Source organism: Aedes albopictus, chromosome 1 (assembly GCF_035046485.1).
Source record: "Aedes albopictus strain Foshan chromosome 1, AalbF5, whole genome shotgun sequence".
NCBI classification, from domain to species: Eukaryota; Metazoa; Arthropoda; class Insecta; order Diptera; family Culicidae; genus Aedes; species Aedes albopictus.
The window spans coordinates 117,218,445-117,228,206 of NC_085136.1; the positions used below are offsets into that span (position 1 = coordinate 117,218,445).

At 43.1% G+C, this 9,762-nt stretch overlaps 1 long non-coding RNA gene across 1 annotated transcript; it reads right to left on the reverse strand.

Moving 5' to 3' along the window:
* Positions 1–7,911: 7,911 nt before the first annotated feature.
* On the reverse strand, positions 7,912–9,140 carry LOC115267243 (uncharacterized). The gene is made up of 4 exons (XR_003897682.2): positions 9,025–9,140; positions 8,810–8,964; positions 8,654–8,752; positions 7,912–8,596 (listed from the first exon to the last, which is right to left on the reverse strand). It is a non-coding gene; the product is annotated as an uncharacterized LOC115267243 (long non-coding RNA).
* Between the last annotated feature and the right edge of the window lie 622 nt (positions 9,141–9,762).

Consider the following 9,762-nt stretch of genomic DNA (forward strand, 5'->3'; position numbering starts at 1 on the left):
TGATCATCAGACCTTGACCTCTACCCGGGTTACCTTGAAAATATTATGTAAGACAAACTTGTGCGGCTAGCTCAGGTTTTACTAGGAAGTTATGGAAAAATCGCTCTATCTCTAATATTTGAAGTAAATGGCATCGACTGCCTTCGAAAATGCTAATTGATATTCATCTTGAATATTGTTTGGCATTTTTCGAAAAAAAAAATCGATGACATTGACCTCAAATATAAGAGATAGAGTGGGTTTTCCGTGACTTTCTAGTAGAACTGAGCTAGCCGCACAAGTTTGTCACACATTATATTTTCAGGATGAGCTTCTCAAATGAGCTATAGGTGAATGAATGTAGATAAGTCGAAATGATATTTTCAGCACTGCTTAGGAACTCCTACGAGGAATTCTTTCAACGAGATACAAGAAAAAATACTGGTAGGCCGCCGGTAGATATTTTTAATTACCTATTGGAAGAATTTCTGAAGGAAGGTCTGGAGAAATCCCCGAATGAATGCTTGGCGAAAATTCTCAGGGAACTACAAGTAGAACTGCTGAACAAACTTTTGGAGGAATTCCCGATGAAACTTATGGAGGAGTTCGTAATGAACAACTGGAAGAATTTCAAAGGATTCCCGGAAATCCTTTCGGGCCTGGAGGTATCCTCGAACAAACCTCTGGAGAAATTGAATGAAGTACTTCTGAAATTTTCGAAGAAAAATGTTAGAAGATGCCAAATAAAATATATTTTCCGAGAAACTCCCGACAGACCTTCTGAAAGGATTATCAGGAAAACTTCTGGAAGAATTACATATTTACGATGAATTGCTGAAGAAATTGCAGGAAATCTTGACTATAATCCTTGAAATTTCGAAGGATGGCTTGAAAAAAAATCAAGAACGATTCTGGTGAAATTCTCAAGCGATCTCCTGGGAAAAAGCCTCAAATAATACAAGATAATACAGGTGGATTTCTCGAAAGAAATTCGGCGGGTATTTATTAATGATCTCCTGCAAAAATTCCAAAAAGAACTCCCAGAGTACTGTGTGGTTAAATTTCATAGGTAGTTCCTGGGAAATCTGAAAAAGTATTCCTAGAGCATATCTTGAAGGATGTTTTGGAGGAATGACAGAGAGATTTTCTATGGAGGAATCCGAAATGTTTTTCTCGGAGAAATTTAAGATGAAATTGCGGCAACAATCTAAGAAGATGGTGTTTCAGAAGAATCTTAAAAGGAGCTCCTGGAAGAATACCAGGAAGAGTATCTGGATGAATCTGAGAATGAAATATTCTAAAGATAATTTCTAAAGCCATCCTAGAAGCAGTTTTCGGAGGAATCCCAGAAGAGTTACTGCTGTTTTTTTAATGTCTGTTTGGATTATAAAAGTTTCTGGAGAAACCTAAGAAGGAATTCCTGCAACAATTCCAGTAGGAACAGAAACAGACCCACATAGCCGCAAAATGGTAAATCGAAGCCATGAGAGTGACCAGGTCCGATTCCTGATTTGTCTCCAACATTTTTGTAATAGACGTCTGCTTGGCTTTCTCGTCTTTGCTGCATGTAATACGAATGCCATACATAGTGGGGACTTTGGCCCTTATTTGGTGATTATGTAAGTTCTAAACGAATACTAGACTGAGAGACTATGCAGAAAAGTTGATCTATCACTATATGGTTTTGGCTTTGCAGATAGCATGGGCATATAATATAAATGTTCAACAAACCTGTTGAGATGACTCGTGGACTTACCAACGCTGATAGTGAGGATAGTATCGACAGGTTTCGGCGACTAACTCCATCAAGAAAGAGTTCGTGGGTGTAGACAGGAACAGAAGTAGAAGCTGTAGTGCCGCATTATTACCAGCGATAACAATTCTGTACCAAACCCCGATAACCCTTTGCTGTTTCTGTTCCTACGCCCATGGCTTACAGTAGGTACTCGCTTGCTACATCTGCGAGAATATGCGAAATTGTTTATGTTTGCAATTACTCACGAAAACTGCAGCACCGTGAGGCCAGCAACCGAGTCCAACATCATCCGCTTATCAATTAATTAAAATCTTATGCGCTCGCTTCTTGAGCGGCGTACGATCTCCAAAGTTGCGCTTCCCTTTACCTGCTTGACTGGAAAGATGCAGTTGCAGTAGTCCTCGTCTCTCTACGGACTCGCCGTTGCCGATACGGATGGAGAGCAAATTATCTCAAAACCCGCGTGTACTAATGTAAATCGAACGTTGTGCGTCCGATCGGGAACGGGTGATAGCGAAATTGAAAATCCGCATTGATCGGGGAAAACCGTGGCCGTTTGCTGTTGGACACAGAGAAAATTACCATAAAGTAACTGCGGAACGGTCGCGGTGGTATCTATACCTGCCGAACATGACGACCGATGACGGTTATGGGCCCAGTAAGACACGATCTATCACATAACTGAACGAGCGCGCGCAACTCCCATCAACCAACAGCGTTCCGGCGAGTGGAAAAGAGGTCGAAAAGTCATTAAGCTTTTACACAGTTGTGGCGGCAATTAAAAGTCGTCTTTCGGTCCTTCTGGTTGGATGCAATTAATAGACAATTTTGATCGTCATTTACCTAACGACTACATCGACACCTGTCACGGTGGTGAACTTCGAGCCCAGGTCAAGCGCAGATGGATTGCGAACATGACGTCTGACAAGGTGCTACAAACTCGCGGAATGAGATCGGTTTGCGGGGTTTGTTTAATCTTATTATTGTTAACACTCGATGGGAGGAATTTCATCTTCCGGAAGAATTCACTGGTTGTTACGGATGGATGTTCTAAACAAAGAAGCATGAAATTACGCGAATGAAGTAATTATGACGACCACGGTGTAACATGGTTTTGGCCAACCCAGAATTTCTACTTTTCTGTTTGTTTTTGATCAGAAGCTCATTATCGACAGCAGGTAAATTTTGATTTCATCTAGAGATAGTAACGTAAGAACTTCAACAATGTTGCAGTGGGCGTCAAGTGTTCTTTACGGTTCGCGGTTTAACAACTCAATAAAACTGGTAGATTTCATCACTGCTTATTCCCAAGTTACAAATTAATTGCATCTTGTATATATTCAGACGCGTTAACGGTATTGTGATCCGTCAAATTCATTTTCAAACTAATTGGTAGGAAGTTTTCATGCAGAATGCCATCCTGGAGGTCTACTATTACGGCAGTTGATTATAAGGAACTGTTGTTCAAGGACTTTTCAGATTATCTGTAGCAGCCGTTCTGTTCAATACCAATTTCAACGTATTTATTGGCCTAATAAGTTACTATTTTCAGAAGTTGATGGCGGGCTCAGAAATCTAAGTTGGTATATGAAGCGGAGTAGAGGCGTGAAACCAGCCGGAACGGAGATACCGCAGAAACAGACCCGTTTCTTTCAAGACAACAAGAGCCTCTTGTCGAACCAACGTAAGGTAGTCAAAAGGTGGGAACACTGCTTCGACGAACATCTGAGTAGCGTAGATAACGCAGGAATAGAGTATTAAGGTGGTAGAAGAAAAGACTACAACAACACGGTGGGTAATGGAAACAAACCAACCCCCTTGCTTAATTAAGGACGCCATTCACTTAAGAACAAGAAAGAAGCTGATAAAAATGGCATTGCAGCTGATATTTTTTCAAGAATATTGCACAGGAGCCCGGGATCCCAAAACATAGGAGCGCTCAAGCAATAACTGCCTAACATGCTGCCCAAATGGCGTTATTGAACGCGTTCCTTACGTCCAGGGTCACAACTGAACCGTTGAGAACCATACTCCACTTACGCTTGAGTGAGAGCTATCGTGGCAGTTTTAGTAAACGATAAAATAGCAACAACGGCCGACTTCCTTTAAGGTGAAAAACTGGTGGCTCGAAAAACCATTTACACCTTTCGGTATATATCAACAGTCTGTCGAGGATGATCCTCTCGAGCACCTTCCTTACCTGTCAATCAAGAAGATTGGGTTGTATACAGGCGGTTCGTCGAGTGGGTTTCGGTGGTATCTCCGATTTTACCAATAGTACCAGGTGGCTCCGCTTCTTCCAAGCATCTAGGAATTTCTACGTAGTAAATCTGAACATATGGGAAGCTTCTGAAATGGAGCGAGCAATGGCGCTTATACCTGGGCTTGTTAGCCAGGATACAGTGTAAATGCGTGTGCCCCATCCCTGAAGCAAGAGGCCCATGGAGTGACAAAATCTCTAAGCTACGTCACTCCCAACGTTGGTGTTCAAATATACTAAAACACTTACACTCACACCAACATATCTATATTATCTACTCAAATACACTTACACAATCTGAATGTTGCCGCATCATTCGCTTGAAGTGCATCTCCAATCAACACCTCGTGCCATAGCCATCAATACCGTGTAGGCGTCATCCCAAGGGTTTGTATTGTCCCATGTGGCTGGTATTTTTTATTGTCTTTATTTTGGCCTTGAGTGCAAACGCAATACGTGTTCGCTGAATTCGTATACTACTTTGCCGTAGACACCAACTTTCCAAGTTATCGGTATTCTGAGATATGAGGTTTTGAAGACACTATCCTTACAAATTTTCAGGGTCTTCAGCTATCGTTTATCGTAACGTTTGCATGACAACCTAATATAATTCCTGTAGTGTAATTTAGCATCAAACTGTTGATGGTGCCTCTAGCGGCTATGTTACCAACTAATGGGTAGTATGCAGATCACAAGAAATGTCTTGGCCTATCTCGATGCGTGGAAAATTTAGGCAAGGAATAAAGCGTCGCTTTATTATAAGAATCTTGACTGTATGTATAGTATATAGACTTGTTAGCTACTGCCACTGGTACATATCTGTCCCTGCAGGGCCTTTCTGTAGCCGAACGCCTGCGATGACCACCTGCATCTTGCACTGTTGCCACAGTAGCGTCAACAGCTCTTGCGCGTCCGTGGTCTCATCTAGGTTCCTCACTTCCAGAGTCGCCTCCGCGGTGAGAGCCCTCTCCTTGACACCTTAAACAAGGACCTCTGCCGTCAGACACTTTAGGCGTTTACAGGTTTAGTCGCGCTTCAGCTCGAGTTTCATTTCTCCGGTACGAGTACGTCTACTACGTACGTCGGCTCCAAGATTCGTGAGCATGGCGTCGCTCCTCATCGCCTTCAAAACCTCTGCGTACTTTTTTGCCTTTCTCGTACACTATGTGTACTGGAAAGGCTATATGTTCACTCCAAAAATGACTTTTTGATAGAAGGCCCGGAGGGTCGAGTCACATATACCAATCAACTCAGCTCGACGAATTGAAGTGATGTCTATGTGTGTGTATGTGTGTGTACAAATAAACTCACATCACTTTTATGCAGTAAACCTCAACCGATTTGTATGACCAACAGTTCATTCGACGCGGAATCCGGTCTCATTGTTTCCTATTGAAAATGGTTCGGATCGGTCCAGCCGTTCCGGAGTTGTGGCCATTTAGGTGTTCCGGACCGGTACCCCAGGCAGATATGAAAACGCTACAAACCCATCCTTGCGACACATCAAACTACGGCATTTTTGATAACTTGATGAATGGTAACCATGAAAATGGTCTCAGACCATATCTGAACCGGTAGTGTCCCAGAAACGGCTCCGGGTGTCCCGCCGGAAGTGGCCAAACATAAAAGTGAACTAAACCCATGCATGCGACATATCAAACCGCGGCTTTTTCGATAACCTGATCAACAGTAAGCAGGAAAACATTCTCAGATCATATCGGAACCAGTAGTGTTCTGGAACCGGTTCCAGGTGTCCCACTGGGGTGTGTTACGGGTATAAATATTTGTTACAATAATAAGACAGAATAATTGTTTAATGTGTTTAAAGTTCAATATTCGTTCTTTCCTTGTGCTACATGTTGAATTTTAACTTGTAAATATTACCCTAGTATTAATTAACATTTATAGGGTTCTGGCAGGATAGAGGCCAATGAAGTGCAATCCTATTTCGATTGCCAACATTCAAGCCATTTCGGGCCGCGATTAAGAACTAGATACGTAAACCTTTCCCTGACACAGACTTCAAGTCATAGAGCTCTAGTATCGAAACCAAGATCGAAACCCGAAACGGGATGCCCGATTAGGATTAGTTTTCCTAGACAAAACCAAGCTATGAACACAGCGACAAATGCTGTGAACTAAAAGGCAAACTGCCAAATAAAATACAATTCCAGGATGACTGATGGACCCAAACCAATGCATGAAACCTCGTCATCCTGTGATCGGAAGATGTTATCCATCTGGATAACAGGGCAAATTTATGTTATGTGTCGTGTTACGTCAATGTGTGATGTTTCTTGTTTGTGCATTTATAAGGTTCTGTGTGTCGTAATATGTTAATCCTTTATAATAATTAATTTCTTTTATTTTTGTAACAGGTGGCCAAGTATAAAAGTTAACCAAACCCATGCATGCTATATATCAAATGGTGGATTTTTTGATATCCTGATGAACAGTAAGCAGAAAAATATTCTCAGAACATATTTGAACAGATAGTGATCTTGAACCGGTTCCAGGTATCCCGCCAGAAGTGGTCAAATATAAAAGTGAACTAAACCCATGCATGCGACATATCAAACCGCGGCTTTTTCGATAACCTTATGAACAGTAAGCAGGAAAATATTCTCAGAACATTTCTGAATCGTTAGTGTTCCGGAACCGGTTCCGGGTGTCCCGCCGGAAATGGCCAAATATGAAAGTGAACCAAACCCGTGCATGCGACACATGACTTTTTAGGTAACCTGATGAACGGTTAACAAGAAAATAGCATCAGACAAAATCAGACACTACCGGTACTGTTCCCGCCGAAAGTAAGCAAATCCATGCATGCGACACATCAAATCGCGGCTTTTTAGGTATCTTAATTTAGCAAAAGATAGTTTCCGATCATATTTAAGACTACCGGTAGTGTTCCGCAACCGATTACGGATGTTCCATAGAAAATTGTCAAACCAATGGAGAACCAACCCGTGAATGCGACACATTAAATTACTTTTAGGCAACCTGAAGAACAAGAAAAAATCATAGACCATACTTTGGAAGACCAATAATGTGCCGAAACCGGTTCTAGGTGACCCACCGGAAATGGCCAAATGTAGAATAGAACCAAACGTATGCTCGCAACATATTGAATAACGTCATCTTCGATAATGCGAAGAACGGTCAGCAAGAAAATAGTCTCAGGCTATATTTAAGACTACCGGTAGTGTTCCGGAACAAGTTTCGAGTTTATCGCCGGAACTGGCGAAATGCAAATATGAACCAAACTCATGCATACAGTACATCAATTCGTGTGTTTAGTTGATCCATCTCGCTATTCGTGGTTTTTAAGTAACCATATGAACGTTAGCAATAAAATAGTTTCAGACTATATTTGAGAGACCCGGTAGTGCTCCGGTACCTGTTCCGGTACCGCATTTAAAATAACCAATCGTACATTTTTTATTATCTGTATTAACGAGATTTTTAGCCCTAGGCTAGTTCATCTCGGGACGCACGCTTCACTTCCCTTCCGAAGGAAGAACTCACAATTTGCGAGTTTGTCGGGAGTGGGATTCGATCCAAGGTCCTCGGCGTGATAGTCAAGTGTTCTAACCATCACACCAGGTCCGCTCCTCCCCCCCAAATATACATGCGATACATCACATCTCGGCATTTTTAATAACTTAAGGAACGGTTAGCTACAATAGGCTCATACCACATTAGAGACTACCGGTAGGGTTGCACAACCAGCGTTTGGTGCTTCGCCAGAACTACGAAAATAAATTAAATCAATGCAAGCGATAAAAATGTGTAAGAGAACAAAATTTTGACAAATTAAATCCACATACAAACAGACGTCTCACTATACTCACTACCTACCGTTCTTGTTTTCAACTGTCATTAAAATATAGCCTAAAATGTGCAGAATTTTTGTTGCAAGTTCCCCGGTAGCGGATAGAGCAAAATACCGTTAGCGAGGCTTAAAGAACGAAAACCGCAAACACTGAAGGGCAAAGGCTCAACGCAAACCACAAAAACATCAAATCGCAGATCAATACATATATTTGGGTCTACCCATCTTCCTATCTAGCTTATTGGCTTACTAGCTAAGCATTTGGAGTTGGCAATCGCCAAATATGATCTTAAATGCTAGCACTTATCTTCTTGGGGCGTCCCCCATGCCGCTCCGCCGCCAACGCACTGGTCATCCGCTGACCCATCATCGCTGTTCGTACTCGTCCTCGAACCGTCGGGAATTTGGCCCACCGGTGCTTCTCACCGTGCCACGTCGTACCGTCGAGAGCGCCCAGTCGATGTCGGACCGGAGTGAGTACGTATGTGACGTCCACTCACCCTGATCGCAGTTCGTTTAGCGGACCCGGGCAACTCCGTGGATGGAATCTGTCGGAGCTACCCTATTCGCCGCTGGCCTCCGCTGTTTATCCTCGGATCGTGTTCCTGTCGAGCGAAACCGGCCGAATCCACAACCGTAGTGGGAATCTTCGTCTCGTCCACTCGACCTCGATGTCGAATCCGTAATCGGGAATACCCGCTGGAGCTGCGCGCTGCTGCTTCCGTCTCGCGAAGCGAAACTGGAAATAAAGGTGTAAACAAAGGCCCTGCGGCCACCAGAGGGTTAGCCAATTCTTGATTTCAGGATGGTTCTTCCTACTCACTTCCTACGGAAGGCCTCTGGTCTCGCGCAAATGTACTGCCCGACAATATGGCGTCGCTCTTGTGCGCCTTCACCCCAAGCGGTGCTTCCAGCGCTGTTTCTGCCGAGTGAAGATTTCATCAGTGTACATTCTCTGGGTCTTGAAATTTTAGCTTACCGGATGGAATCGTCGGATCCGATGTTCTCAGATGTGTGGTGGTCGATCTTATCTGCCAACCGATCGGTAGGTTGGATTTCGGTGCGGCCAACGTTTTTGGAGGTTAAGCAACACGTGCCGTAAATAGGCAAACACAGCCAAGTCGTCCCGTCGTCCTACAATGTGAAGAACCTCACTATTTTGCAGCCAAACGACGATTGGATTTTGTCACTCACCTGCGCAGCACAAGATTTGATGGATATCTTGCTGTTTTCTCAGCTAGAAGAAAATTTGGTTGCTGAATTCGAGCTGCAGATTTTCACTCACGTGGTCGCGTGCAAAGCGATCGAACGGACGGAGACGATTGATTCTGACGGGATCACAAACATACGATCGAGCTTTGCTGTTGTCGGTTTCGCCTGTGTGTGCGTTCCAACTCGCCGTGCGGCGGCGCTTGTTTTTGCGTCGTCGCTTTGCGAAAGGCCTTTATGTTGACAGCTATTTGAGTTGGTCGTTAGTGCTCGATTTTTGAGAAATGATGTTGGCGTGCGTGGCGGATTCAGCTTAATATTGTTTTCTGCGTATTTATTGTGTTCACATGTTGAAGCTCTAATTAATATAATCTCAAACAAACATAAACGTAACATTTTTTTTGTCGAAGATCGCAAAGTGATCTGTGATTGTGTAAAAGTTATATCTTAGCTGATATCATCGTCTAGATATTGATCAGTCTCCAGTGTTAGTGAAGGTGCTCAAGCAGTCAATTGAGAGGTCTGATATTATTCAGCTCTGCTTATACGTTGAACATAACGTCGGACTATGTGTCAGCACTGGCACAAATTTCCCAAATGGAGGAAAACGTGCCTCTGGAGCCGACCTACCGATGTGCCATCAAAAGTTTTCAATTCAATGATGGCTTTGATAAAATGCTTGCTTTTCTTGAAAAATATCAGAATGCAGGAACACTTTGACGA